Source organism: Micrasema longulum, unplaced genomic scaffold, assembly GCF_059751315.1.
Source record: "Micrasema longulum isolate JH-2025_06_02 unplaced genomic scaffold, ASM5975131v1 h1tg001142l, whole genome shotgun sequence".
NCBI lineage: Eukaryota > Metazoa > Arthropoda > Insecta > Trichoptera > Brachycentridae > Micrasema > Micrasema longulum.
In genome coordinates this window covers 229,332-244,879 of record NW_028278330.1, presented here as the reverse complement: position 1 = coordinate 244,879, position 15,548 = coordinate 229,332, and positions in this window count along the sequence as shown.

The following is a 15,548-nucleotide window of genomic DNA, read 5'->3' as shown; positions in this document are numbered from 1 at the left end:
TCGTGTCTTAAACATGTAGAAAAAACTTATGTTCAGTCAAACATTTACATAAATTTTTCTCAACGTGGTCAATAATGCATTTTAAGTGTTTCACCAGCAAGCCGACGGTATATTCATAAATCATTTAAATTATTCTTGAAACTTAGAGCATAACTCATAAAGCTCTCTTCTTGGATTTAATGGTCGTTTTAATAAACAAAAGTTATTGAAATACTAGCCACTTGGTAGCAAACCTTAAAGAAAATCACAAATAACACATTATGATCAATTCGTTAAAGTGGCTTATTATAAATTTGAATAAAACATTTGTTCTATTCATAAGAGATTTTTCACTAGAAGAAGTTATTCACTAGGGGTGGAAAAATGGCATTTAATATATTTGTTTTACGAAGGAACAATGACCTCCACACCCTAAACAGCCAATCCTATAAAAAATACCATCTAGATATTTTTTTTATCGTTTTATTCTAGCACATTCCAATTTTTTATATTTGTTTATATTTTTCAGCAGACTCCAATCCATTAATGTTGAAAAACATAATAAAATAATTTTGGAGAGAGACATTGAATCATACTGTTTGTTGTTTCATCTATACTTTGAAGAATAACATTTTAAATTTATTTAAAATAAATCACATAGCTTATCTATATAGGTATGGTCTATACCACACACGAGTTTTATTAAACTCGTTATTTTATAACACAATTATTTTCACGTATTCTGATTACGTATCATTCAGATAATTAACATATTCCAACAGAGATGAAGAAAATTTAAGAAAAGGTAGTATAGAAGTCCAGGCATCTACAGGGCTATGACTTGTCAATGGCTGGTTTAAGTGGTCACTTTACACACTGTGTAACATTCACCATTCTGCCCATACTTGAACATCTATATTCCTTCAATTCTTTCATCTGTTGATGTTTGTGAAGTTAAAGAACTGAAACCTTTAGTCATGCGGGTGGGATTCGTCTAATTGAATTATTTCACCTACATACTAGGCAACGCCTGAAAATGATATTTTTTCAATTTCTATACTTTTTCATGGACCAGGTGGATTTATTAAAAACAAAGGCAATTTTTTGTAGACAAGGACTGGATTCAACTCCCCGGAGAGCTGTTTATATTAACATATTACAACAGAGATGAAGAACATTTAAGAGAAGGTAATATAGAAGTCCAGGCATCTATAGGGCTTATGACCTGTCAATGGCTGGATAATTGTTACACCTAATGATGAGTAATCAGAATACCTAAAACTAGTTGTGCAATAATATTAAACTCGTGTGTGGTATATATAAATTAAGTGTTTCATTTAAAATATATTTAGGTATTGAATCTTTAGTTTCGAAAACGAGAAAAATATTTATTTATTCGTTCACAAAAACAGTAAAAAAAAAACAGATAACAGATTATCTTACATAAATACAGGTTAAGAGTTTATACATACATTATATCCGAAGTCAACTCTGTTTTTATCAGCGCATAAACTTTCGATCTCTCTCACTTCTGTTCAATATTCTTCATAATCCTTGCGCTTTAAAATTTCTGGCTGAGAATTTTATTTATCTTTCTGATCATGGTTTTTCACTTTGATCTACTCATGAGAGAAAGCTTTTCATTCCTTGACTTAGCATTTAATTTTTTTTAGCAATTCCTTGTCTGTTTAATGTGCTAAACTTTGCAATTAGCTACCTCCTAACATAATAAATGCAGTTTTTCAGACCACCTTCCATATTTATTTATTTTAAAGAAACAAACAGTCGACAACGATGTAATAAAATTTTAAAAAAATACGGTTTAAAGACAGACCAGCGAAGTTTCAAAATAAGAATCATACATATTATTAAATTATGTTACAACAAAAGGGTGTGTTTATGTGTATTTGTATGAGAGTAAGTGTAGATGTGTGTTTATGTGTATGAGTGCGGAAGTAAGTGTTCAAGTGTGTGTAAGTGTGAGCATCATTAAATAGTAAGTGGGATCGTATCGCAGCCAGAAATAATGAGTCTTAATTTATTTTTAAATAAATATAGGGGAATGGAAAATATATCAATATATGAAACAAAAGTATTATAGTCAGGGCAAAAACGATAGAGAAAAGAGTGTTGTGCATAGTTAGTGCTACAGACTGGCAGATGGAATAAATACTTATTTCTTGTCACGCAAAAGGGGACAATAAGATTTATTTTCGAGAGTAAGTTAAAAGAGTCTACTTTATTATTTAATCATTTATGTAAACAGCAAAATTCAGATACAGTGCGTCTATTTTCAAAGGTAAAAAATCCATTTTGTTTGGCAGATTGGCTGTAAGTACAAAGCGTTTTATTGTTTTTATAATCTTATCAACGTCTAATATACGCCTGAAACATTGCTAAATGTCCTAACACTCCTTCAATTAACATATTACAACAGAGATGAAGAACATTTAAGAGAAGGTAACATAGAAGTCTAGGCATCTACAGGGCCTATGACCTGTCAATGGCTGGTTTAAGTGGCCACTTTACACACTGTAACATTCACCATTCTGCCTATATTTGAACATATATGTTCTTCATCTCTGTTGTTATATGTTAATATAAACAGCTCCCCAGGGAGTTGAATTCAGTCCTTGTCTACAAAAATTTGTACAAACTCAAAATATTGTTGACTCCTTCAATTGTTTGTTTTTTTTAAAAGTCGGTTAGTGGTTATATACTAATATTTACAAACATTAATCAAATTTAGCGTTTCAAAGTAAAAAATACATATACTCTACAAGCTTTTACCTGCTGCAAAGCTCACGTGATACAAGTGAGAATTTTTTTCGTTAATTAATTAGTTGTGACGTTTATCAATAAGAGCTTTTCTTGTCAAGAAGTTTTTTTTCGAAGGAATGATATATTTTATCGGAATTGAAAGAAGCTTAGTCTTCTAACTATTGCCATGAAAGAAATATGACTATCAGTTTTTTTTTTTGGTGACGTAGAATTGTTACACTGTTCACAAATCCAAAATCCTAGTACAAAACCAAAACAAAAAGCAAACCAAACATCATAGAAAAAGCAAATAAATCGTAGAAATTTTAATAATTAATTTCAAACTGATTATTTAGGACATCTCAAGTTACCGCCTACTCATTTTAAAATACTGTTGCTCATCGTAGATGCATGACATATTTTTTTGATTGAACGTTTTATTCGGGATGAAAAATATAAGTATTCCGTTTAACTTCTCACCTCTCCGACTATCTTGATGCAAAAAAATATTTAAAATATATTATATAAAAAATCAGTCGCTCCGTCGAGAGGTGAAAGAAACACAAACAAACAAACACCCTCTCGCATTAGTAGTATTTGTATCGATGAACGAATGTTACCATTTTTCTATAAAATTTAAAAATATGAATGGGAAAAAAACCTAAATACGGTTTCGGCTTTTCATGATGCGGCAGCTGCGCACAGATAACGTAATACCAATAATATTTCTAGACCCGTCACCCGTTATAATTGTTCACAGCATGCGATGTGAAACAAATAATACTTTTATAAATAGAAGAATATACGAAGGTCATTTGATGGAAAGCTAGCCTTCGATAGATGGCGTTACGTGACAACAAACGCTATATTGGTTTTGAAATCTGCCATCCATCACACGACGTTTGTCGATATTTGAAGCAAAAAGAACAATTAGTTTGGACTGCAGCAATTTGTGTGTTTGGCAGTGATTAAGTTCCTTCACAAGAAAGGGAAAAACAATGCAGATATCAAAGCCAAACTGGATGCAGTTTATGACAAGTTTGCAACTTCGCTAACAATAGTTAAATTTTGGAAAGCTGAATTTTTTCGTGATCGTACAAGTGTTCTGATGATGACTATCCAGTGCCGTCGAAAATCGTCACTAAACCAGAAATCGTCAAAAAAATCCATTCAAAAGACAATTCAAAAATATATCGCCAAAAAGTTGTCTTCCATCATGACAATGCACTAGCTCACCGATCAGCAGTCGTGCAGGCAAAACTGAACCAAATTAGGCCACGAATTAATCAACCACCCACCGAATTCTCCAGATCTAGCCCCTTCCGACTTTTTCTTGTTCTCAAACCAAAAAAATGGCTCTGGGAACGCTTTTTTGCAACAAACGATGAAACGACGACCGAAACCTAACACCATTTTGAAGAGCTGATGAAAAATTACTTTTCGGAAAGGTGGAAGAAGTTGAAAAAAGAGAATTATGTTGAAAAATAAATAACATGAAAAAGTTAGTTTTTTTACTACAAAGGGTAAAGAAACCAGTTTAAATGTCATTTAAAAAAAATATAAACAGTTAGAATCTTCATGATGATTAAAGTATTAAAATGTTTGACAAAAAAATTCTTTTTCTTCCTTTGGAAAATTTATTCTAGAACATAAAATACGTTTTTCTAAAAACAACAAAGTTTTCTTCAGTCACCTTCTTATCATTTTCGAAGACCATTACCTTTGAAGGTACAGAATTAATCTCTGCCCCTTTTCTATACATTGTGTATAGCAACCCTTAATGTTAGTAAATCTACCCAGCCATTCAGAGCTTATCTCGTAAAAACGCAAAGTGGTAGTTTAAGAAAATGCATGCCATCAGAAGATAACTGACTTATGGGGGAGACATTTTATGGGACGATTTTATTTTTATTTTTCTGAAAAGAAAAGCTAATGACGTTAGTTCACACCCTTGTAAATTAGAACTTAAGGAGGACGCGCTGTCTGACTTTACTTCATACAAAGGTATTCTATTTACTATTAACGTGTCTGCAATGTTTTTTATTCTTGATAAATTGTGTTTTATTGCAGTTAAGACCCTCCAAAAACCCTTGAAAGCGCATCTTTAGACGTAACCTGGCATTACAGAATTTTAAATCTATGTCAGCCTAACTTAAAAAAAAGGGAAAACTTAAAAAAGACTGACATTTTGTCGATTTAGTCAGGCAAAATCAGTCTAACTCACAGTTGTGCTTTGTGAACAGTATTTGGGGAGACATTTAAGAGAGTGAGACAGAAAAACCTATTCCTCAAACCGATATTTTATTTATCGAAATTCTTCGTGAAAACCAGCCAATGACAGGTCATAAACCACGACAATGTCTAGACTTCCATATTTCATCATCATCATCATTCCTTTTCCACACCTAATGGTGCATAGGGCACTTCATTGGTACACCAATCGCAGCGTATCTTGATCATTTTTGTAACATGAAGGTAAGATTATCAGTTTTACGCATCAGATACCAGTCCAGAGACTATGAAATATTCTAGGGTGAAAACACCCATTTTAATAACCATGTCGGAAATCAAACCCGAGACCTCTTGCATGGCAGGCAAACGCTCTGACTATTACACTACAAGGCCATATTTTCTTCTCTAAAATGTTCTCCTTATATTTTTATTAATGATTCCCTAGAGGGTAAAATCCAGTCTTTTGTCTACAATTATTTGGACGAACTCAAAATATCGCAATAAAACATTTTTTAAATCATCGTGGAACACTGTCACGCTGAGTTCCGATTTGGTGATATCTCCTTACCGAAATGTCTATGTCTTTGGAGTGTTTCAGCTCTGATTACATTATCCAAATGGCCCATTCAATTTCGACTATGGCCACAGGAACCGGAAACTGAGAGCTCTTTCTCTTCGCTTTGGCGGGAAAATCGAACTGACGTATTGTTCGAAATATAGAACAATTCTAGCCAACGAAAAAGGCGCTGTTTCAAAGCAAATATTCCATTGATTTTAGCATAATACGTCGAATATTTTCCGGCGTTATTTTGAAGTATTTTTGCATTTTGCATCATTTTGCATCATTTTGCATTACTTTTTTTTAAAACCTATCAACAGGCTTATGAAAGCCCTTACAGATTGGCATTATTAAGTGTATAAATAATAACACTTAATCTAAACAATCATAAATCTATTTCAATTTATAAAAGTAATTTTGGCAGAGTGAACGGAGATATTCTGAATCAGGTAGAAGAATATTTGTACCTGGGAAGTATGTTTTCTAGAAAAGACTGAGAAAAATATTGAAAGGAGGGTGAGTGCCGGGAACAGGGTGAACGGTGCACTGAAATCTACTTTAGCAAGCGAATGTTTATCGCAGGAGACAAAACTAGCAGTTCATAATGGAGTTCTAATGCCAACTCTAATGTGTGGGAGCGAAGTATGGAATTAGTAAAAATAGGAATGAAAGTAGGTTAAACGCTGTCGAAATGCGATCCCTCGGGCAAATGTGTGGTAAAACGATGTATGATGGGTGCACAGATGTCGTGATTTGTGAACTATGTAAGGCTGAGACTTGCATTATCGACAGAACCAAGAAAGGAGTGCTGCGTTGGTTGAGACATGTAGAGCGAATGGACAGCGAAAGAACGGCTAAAAGGATCTACGATGCGAATGTTGATGGATGCAGAAAACGAGGAAGACCGAAAAAGACATGGCACGATCAAGTCCATCAAATACTTGAAGATGGACATGTCAAAAGTAGGAATAATCGTCGTGCGTACATGAGAAGATGTATGAATGTAAAAGAAGCGAGGTCTGTATGCAAAGACAGAGTGATATGGCGTTCTATCCTTTCTGCCTAGCCCTACGGGGAAACGGTGTGATGGTTTGATGTTGTTGTTGTTGTATTTTTGAATAATTTAGGCGGACATAGCAAGTTGTCATCGTGAGTCAGGAGTGATATCACCACTTGCTTCTTAAATGCTTGCCTTTGCTGTAGGAACACATCGACAGTGCCATCAAATGAGATATTGTTCACTGTTCTGAGGCTCTTTGGCAGAGGGGAAAATAATTCGATGTTGGTTTTATAATTTCCCACACCAAAGACAGCTTCGGTTCGCAAGTTACGGTGAGGTACATTGAGGTTAATCTGAGCAAAAATATCATGGGCATCTATACAGTTAGATATTGGTAAAATAAACCAGTAGAGAAGTAGGGAAGAAAATGCCGAACACTCTTCTAGTGGAACGGCAGGCCTGTTGACTGCTGACTGCTACCAACAGGCTGGCTTCTCCCGAAGAGTTTTAAGTGGTTTCCTCTCCACATGAGCAAATGCTGAGATGTTCTTGATTGGCCCACATTAGTATATCTCTCCTGATTCCAACAGTTTAGATAAATTTAAAGAAATTTGATTGCAGAAAAATCCACTTTAGAAATATAAACCTTTTATATTATAAGCAATGTAAATAATAAAGCCACTCTCATATAAAAATATAAAAAAATACAGTTGGGTATTAATTTGTGCAAGAATATCAAAATTTCTTTAAAACATAACGAAGATAAAATATAGTATATTATTTATTTATACACAATTTTATTATTGCACAATAATTCAACCACCTGGGGAGTTATTAAGATGTATACTAATCTAATCTAATCTAATTAACATTTAGATACATTAAATGTACGAGTATTGTAATAAATGCGGAGGTCCAGCGTTTCTTTATTTTTTTATTTGTAAATTAACTATTAAACTAAGCCAATTTTTTTAAATGTATCATATTATCAGCGCTTTGATTTTTAAAAGTTTTCAATTTTTAAATTACTTCACATGTGACGTTTTGGGTTCCTCCCCCTTCTTTTATTTTATATTCATATATTTATATAAATATATATATTTGCGCCACAACAGGCCAGGGAGCTAATGTTTGAACATCAGCATTTACATGTTTCATATCTTTAACTTTATTACAACAGTCAACAAATGGAAAATGTTCTTCTCACGTCTTAAATGTTCTCCATCTTTGTTGAAATGCGTAATATTGGTAACTCCTTTGAGGGTGAAATTCAGTATTTTGTGTGCAAATATTTTGACAATCCAAAATATTGTTTCAAGATTCAATTTGATTTAGTGTGAATTATTTAATAAAGAATTATGTCTTTATTTCCTTTGACACAATTTTTCTAGAAACTTTAATTAATTGCGCTCTATCACACAAAGTTGAATTAATTAAAAATTAAATTTATTGTGGTTTTACACGACACCAAACAATAATCGTTAATCACACGTGCACGCTGAATCATATATTTTTTTGCGTAGCACGTAAAAATTAATAAGAAAACATAAATTATTTTAAAACTTATTAAAAAGTATCAGTTAGTAGTCGAAAACAGTTGCATCAATTATTTTGTTTTGACAAAATAGTATATGACTGTTTTAACAATTTAAGTGTCTATTATTTTTATAATATGTCCATGTATTTGCAATTTTCTCAAACTGAACTGTTTGGGTTGGTAGGAAGAAATATATGCCCACCCTTATGTGTATATATATTGTATGTTTTATTTATTTTATTTTTATTAAAAATTTTTGCACCACAACAGGCCAGGAGGCCCAATTACAGTGGTAAATTACATAACAGAACACCCAGGCTTGAGAAAAATCACATTTTAATTTTTGTGTTCTCACCGGGATTCGAACCCAGAACCTTCCGTGCGTGAGTCAAGCGTCTTGACCACTACACCACGAAGGCCGCCGATGTATATAAAGTTTTAAATAAATAAATCAACAGTGTCGGCCCGCACTCTCACAACATACGTCATAATGGGTCTCAAACAAGTAGTCTTGAATATTCTGACCTTATTAAAAATACGCGTTTTCTTATTTTTTATATTATATTCCTCATAGTTGATGCTTCATACAAATCTTTGTACAAATCGCCATGACTTAAGATTTTTTCTCCCAGATATCCGAAACCCATTAAAATAAAATAACTGAATAGTTTGTTTCGTGCGGAATTCATAAATATATAAATGATAATAATAAAATTTACGATACCTGGTAGAGTTTCTACATTTTTGTGCAGAACGATTATTTATTTTATGTTTCTCGTAACCAAAGGCTTGGTAACGGAGGAATACATGTCATATAATACGTATAATTACCATTATAAAGAATATTGTACGAGAATCTTTTACAATAATTACATGCGACATAGTCACGCACACAACCTAATAACTACTTATTGTATTTTTAACGCACACACATACACAAACCATAAATACAACTGATATGTGAAAATAGTATTTACATACTGAAGTATCAAGAGTTCAGAGACAAAAAGACGAAACCTACAAAAAATAAACAAAGATTAGAGAAATATTTCCGTTCTCAAAATTTCATATTTTTAATCATTCCAATTTTTGAACTCATTGGTGCATAGGGCGCTACAGAAATAAATATATACACATACTAAAGTTTAAAGAGTTCAGAGATAAAAAGGCGTAACGTTAAAAAATAATAATAAAATTGAAGAAATATTAGCCTTTTTATTATTTCATCGTGATAATCATTCCTCTTTCCATATTCAGTGGTGTATAGCGCACTACAGCGGTAAATATAATACCAGACAAGAACAACCAGCACACAAAAACAAAGACAAACGTAGGATGGCCAAAAATATCTTACTCCTTAAAAAAATACACCGTGGACAATAGTAAAATCAACCAGAAAAAACACATAATGACTTAACATACCCGACGAGACATAACATGACAAGACTATACTTAATAATATTTTTTAAATAGTCCAAACGGTTTTTTTTTTAAAAAGAAAAGTAAAACAAAAATAAAAAAACAAATGCTGAATAGGAATAATGGAATATTGCATTGATGGGAGATCCTTAAGCCCACCATCCTCCCGCAGCTGTTATAAAGTCCTAGGGGACTCTCTGTCAGCTACGCATAGAGGAAAGTTATTATAAATATTCCTAAGGAATACAAACTCTATGCAGATTACGGAGGAGGGAAGAGGATGTATGGACAGAGGCCAACACGTTGTCCCCACCCCTCAGGATCCCCTCAATGCCTTTTTTTAATTCCAAAAATATATATTTACACATACAATTAACATAAATAAACGTATCCAAATATACAAAACCAAATTCTTAAAACTAGAGTAACACAACAAACACAACTTACACAACAAATCTGTGAGAGCTCTTCTAACCTCTATCACAACATGGACTATCTCTTCGTTCTAGTAACGAGAGAACCCTTTTAATGACCTTTCATCGCTCGAATTTTCTTGCCTCTTTTTTCACAGTAGTAGCTGCTTAATTGTGGAATAATCTACCCAATAGTGTGAGAGACGCTCCTTCTTTAATATATTTAAGTCAATATTGAAATGTCACTATCTAAATATTTAAGTTGTTCCTTTTTCCTTCTTCTTTCCTTCCCATCCCTTCCTCTCTTCATAGCAAAGCATTAATTTTTTATGTATTTATATTTGCTTAATATTTGTTTTTAATATTTGTATAAAATTGTAAGATTCAATATTTTTTGGATTTTTTTATTTATTTTCTTTTATTTAGGAAACATACAGTACATTTACAAAGTTTTATATTTTACACAATTAGACTTTATTCTAATGGACCAGTGAAGTTTCCATATTATAAAGCAATTATATGTAAGGTTACTTATGAAAGTACAAAAAAGAGAAGGAAAAAAAAAAACATAAATGAAAGATGTTTAAAAATTAAAATTTAAGTGAAAAAAAGATATTTTAATGTTTGTAGTTTGTAGTGAGTATTTACAAATGGAAATAATCTTAAAAATAAAGAAAATTTGTAAGAGTAATTAAGAATTAAGAATTGAAATAAAGAATATTTCCATGTACTTGTAATTTTCTCAGGCTAAACGGTTTGGGTAGGTAGGAATAAATTGCCTCAAGGCAATATGCCCGCCCTTATATGTATATAAACTGTATATGTACAAAAAGTGTTAAATAAATACTTTTTAAGTTTATATATGACAACATTTCTCGACAATATCCATATTTGTTATCAAAATACAATTATTAATTCTAAATCCATTTAATATATTTTTATAGGTATTCGTAGTTTGTGATATTTGCCTATTCCGCTGTCTGGTTATCTTTACCGAGTTTGACTTTGTGTCCTAGATATATGTATTCATCAACCACTTAGATTTTATTATTGTGAATGAAATTTTTTCTCCCTAGGGTGTGAAATCCAGTCATTTGTCTTCAAACATCTGGACAAACTCAAAATATTATCCCTAATGAAGTTTTGATTTAAATATAAAATAATTACCACATCCTTAAGTTATAACTATACATGCATGCATAAGGCACATTTTTGGCCTTAAGAAACATGACCATATTTCTGATTATCGTAGGCAGCTGAAATGGCTCAAAATTAGACAGCGGAGAGACTATCACTCTCTCCTATATACCTGCGTAAAAAATTTCAACGCTTATCAGTTCATGCTTAACCTCTTCGTTCTGATTCTCAAGGCACTCTCTTAATACCCTTCCACAATAAACTCATAAAATGTCCATGCGGCTCGACTGTGGAATCATCTCCCATCCACCATCAAAGATGTTACCACATTATCTCTGTTTAAATCACGTCTGAAAAAACATCTTCTTTCTCTTTCTTAATCTTTCCTCATATCCATTTTCTTTTTTTTCCTTTTTCCCATTGAGTAATAGTTTTCATTTAAGGTAATTTATAAACAAATACGTTTATTTTCATTTTTATATATCTTTAGCTTTTTAATAATTATTTTTGATTAAATATTTGTAACATGAATTATAAAAATATTTTTTTTATTTTATTGGTTGGTTGAAAGAAATTGCCATTTGGCAATAAGCCCGCCAATTAAAAAATAACAATATATACAAAAAGTTAAAAGAATAAAATAAAAAAACTTTCTCTGATAGAGATGTAAAAAACATTTTAAATTATGTTATGTGGTATACGTCATTTTGGTACGTAGCCATGTTTAATAAGTGAAGAAAAATATAACAATGTCATCATTATATGAGTACAACAACACGGTAGCACATATGTTTTAGGACTTATTTGTTAAAAGTCTTGTTGTTAATGTCTCCAAATGCTGCGAAGTGACCTTTACCAGAAACAAGATAATAATACTATCCTTTTACCATATAAATACATGCAAAATTACTGAAATAGACTGTATTTGTGACCTTGGTGCATATTTGGATAAAAAAAATGACAAATGAAGAACATATACAGAAGACAGTAAGCTAAGCTTACAAAACATTGGACTTTATAAGAAGACAATATTTTGAGTTTGTCCAAATTTTTGTAGACAAGAACTGGATTCAACTCCCGGGGGAGCTGTTTATATTAACATATTACAACAGAGATGAAGAACATTTAAGACCTGGTCTATGAAGAAGTATAGAAATTGAAAAAATAACATTTTCAGGCGTTGCCTAGTATGTAGGTGAAATAATTCAATTAGATGAATCTCACCCGCATAAATAAAGGTTTCAGCTCTTAACTTCACAAACATCAACAGGTGAAAGAATTGAAGGAATATAGATGTTCAAATATAGGCAGAATGGTGAATGTTACACAGTGTGTAAAGTGGCCACTGAAACCAGCCATTGACAGGTCATAAGCCCTGTAGATGCCCAGACTTCTATATGACCTTTTCTTCAATGCTCTTCATCTCTGTTGTAATATGTTAATTTATAAGAAGAGTCTGTAAGCCTTTTAACAATACACAGACATTGAAAAATTAAATTTATTTCAACAGAAAGGGGAAAACATTTTTGAGAAGGGAATATGGAAGTCTAGGCATTTACAAGGCCTATGACCTGTCATTGGCTAGTTTAAGTGGCCACTTTACACACTGTGTAACAGTCATCATTTTGCCCATGTTTCAACATCCACATTTCCTCAAATCTTCCATCTGTTGACTTTTGTGAAATAAAATAAAATAAAAAATAAAATAAAATAAAAGAGCTGAAACCTTTATCACGTGGGTGAGATTCATCCGGCTGAACCAAATCACCTACTAGGTAACGCCTGAAAACAATTTTTTATTTCTTTTTTTACCGGGTAGTAATTCAACAATGTTTCGAGTATGTCCAAATGCTCGCAGACGTAAAATTAAGATTACAATCTGAATTCTATGATCTAAGGTTATCAATCAATTATTTTAGTTCGAAAAAGAAGGAAAAAAACGTAAATGAAAGAAGTTGAAAAAAAAAAATGTTAGTAAAAAAGTAATTTTAAAAAATGTGTTTATCTTACTACCAACGTATTTAAATAAATGGAAATAATATAAAAGTATTTAAAAGGTAAAAAATAAAATAAATAAGAATAAAAAAAACATGCTCAAATGCAAAAAAAAAAACATTTTAAAAAGGAAAAACATAAATGTTCATGTACAAAAATACATATAGATACATATTTTGAGGAAAAATAAATAATAATAAGCAACTTTAAAACAATTTTAAGACCATAAATTGAAGTTTATTTGAATAACATCTCAAAAAATAATGACACATAGTAAAAAAATCATTATATAATTTTTAGAAGCAATTCTAAAAGAAATTAAAAGTACTTTAAACGTATAAAGACAAAATAAAGAATAAAGACACAAAAGAAAAAATAAAAAGTATACCTAGTAATTAAAAAAAAATTGAAAATTAAAAAAAAAAAGTTTTTCTGAATTAATACATACAATACATTATTCCATTATCCTAGATGTCGAATTGCCAAAGACGAAAAGAAATTTGAGACACTTGTCAGATTTCCGACTGCTCCTATGCAAAAAATCAAGCCGATCGGTGACTCCGTTGCGACGTGAAGGAAACAAAAACAAATAAACACTCTTTCGCATTTGTAATATTAGTATCGAAGTATGGATTTATACGAATGGGTGAAATTTTACCACGTTTGTATTGAAAAAATCAACTCTACGTTTATAATTCTTAAACGCTAAAATTTATTTATTTGTTTTAAAGTCACGTTGAATTTCAATTTTCTTGTAAAGCGAGTCTTAATTAGGAGTGATTGTTTGAATGACGGTTATACTTTGTTAGGGAGATTTGACTGAAAATCGATTAAATTTTCTTCTAAACTTTTCACTACAGTGTTGTTAAAAATGATGTCACACCAAATCATTTTACTGTGTTGAAGTTCACACCAACGCAGCAATAAATTCATGCAAACTTGGAATTTGCAATTTGTAAAATACTATTATTTGAGCCAATGCGAGTGATATATTTAACTTTAATAATAAATTCAAAAATAAAATCAGCGACAGCATGTAGGTATTATCGTCGTGGGTGAGTTATGATGGGTAAATACAATATTATTTTTGAATTTTTAGTTTAAGTTTAAATTTACAAAGGTTCATTGAACGTAGTTATGCAGAAAGCAGCCAACCCACAATTTTGAAAAAATGAGATATTAATGTTATCAGGTGCAGTAAGGTCAATTCTATGTCCTGCTAAAAACAGCCAGACCGCTTTCATACAAAAAACTGTATTAATCACCTTATGAAAATGGTGTCGGTTACAAAAACGACATCTTTCAATTTTCTAAAAACACTCACAGCATTAGCAAAATCTTACGGTTCTTCAAAAATCATTGGAAGTGGTCAAATACATAATAGGATTCTTGTTTGTCATATAAAAAAACTAATGTTTTCATTGTTTGTCATTCGTTAAAGACAAAAACATTCCAACTGTTGTGTAGACTGGATTATTCAGTCTTTTCACCAAAGTGCTATTATCTCAGATTCACTTTTCTATGGCTGGCTGCTTTCTGCATAACTACGTTCAATTGGTACAAACACTTAAATTTTTGTTTTCCAAATTCTATTTTTGCGTCATATAACTTACGTGTGACATATTCGGTACATTTTTAATTATAAGTTTGAAATAATTTTTAGTCTAGTATTAGGTATCTGTTATAAAAACTCCTAGGAACATGTTTGACGCCATTTTTATGTATAAAATTTTTAATAACATGATATATTACCTTAAGATTTTATCACTTATTAATTTTCGAGTCCCAGTAACGCAGACCAGAAACCAATCTCTATCTAAAATTTCTAAATGTTCCACAAAATTCATCTGTAAATAGAACAAAAAAAAAAAAAGGTATGATGTTGCGCCTTAAATCCACAGCCTATATTATGGAGGTTATGTGCAGTTCTGTAAGTAGGCACATAATAAATGTACACTGTATGGTCAACTATACTTGTATTATTTATTTTAATGTGCAACTGTGTGACCAATATTCAAAAGTAGGTTTATTTTTAATAATATGTATTACATTTACATTTTTAGTAATATTATAAGTTGTGAATTATTATTTATTTTATGTTATGTATACTTTTTACGAAACAGCATTTAAAATAACAGTACTACGTGGAAGCCTCTAATTGGACTTTATGATATGTATTTATAATATAATTGTATCTTTTAAATTTATAAATGTCTAAAAATTGGAAAATTGTTTTCAGGCGTTGCCTAGTCTGTGAAATAATTTAGTTAGAAGAATTTCTTAACAACAATAAAGGTTTAAGCTCTTTTACTTCACTAAAATCAGCAAATGGAAGAATTAAAGAAATATGAATGTTCAAACATAGGCAAAATGGTGAATCTTACACAGTGTGTAAAGTGGCCACTTAAACTAGCTAATGACTGTTCATAAGGCCTGTAATCATATTATCTTCCTTAAGGTATTCTCCATCCCTGTTGTAATTTGTTGTAAATATCTGTTGGCTTTCCAATGAAATAA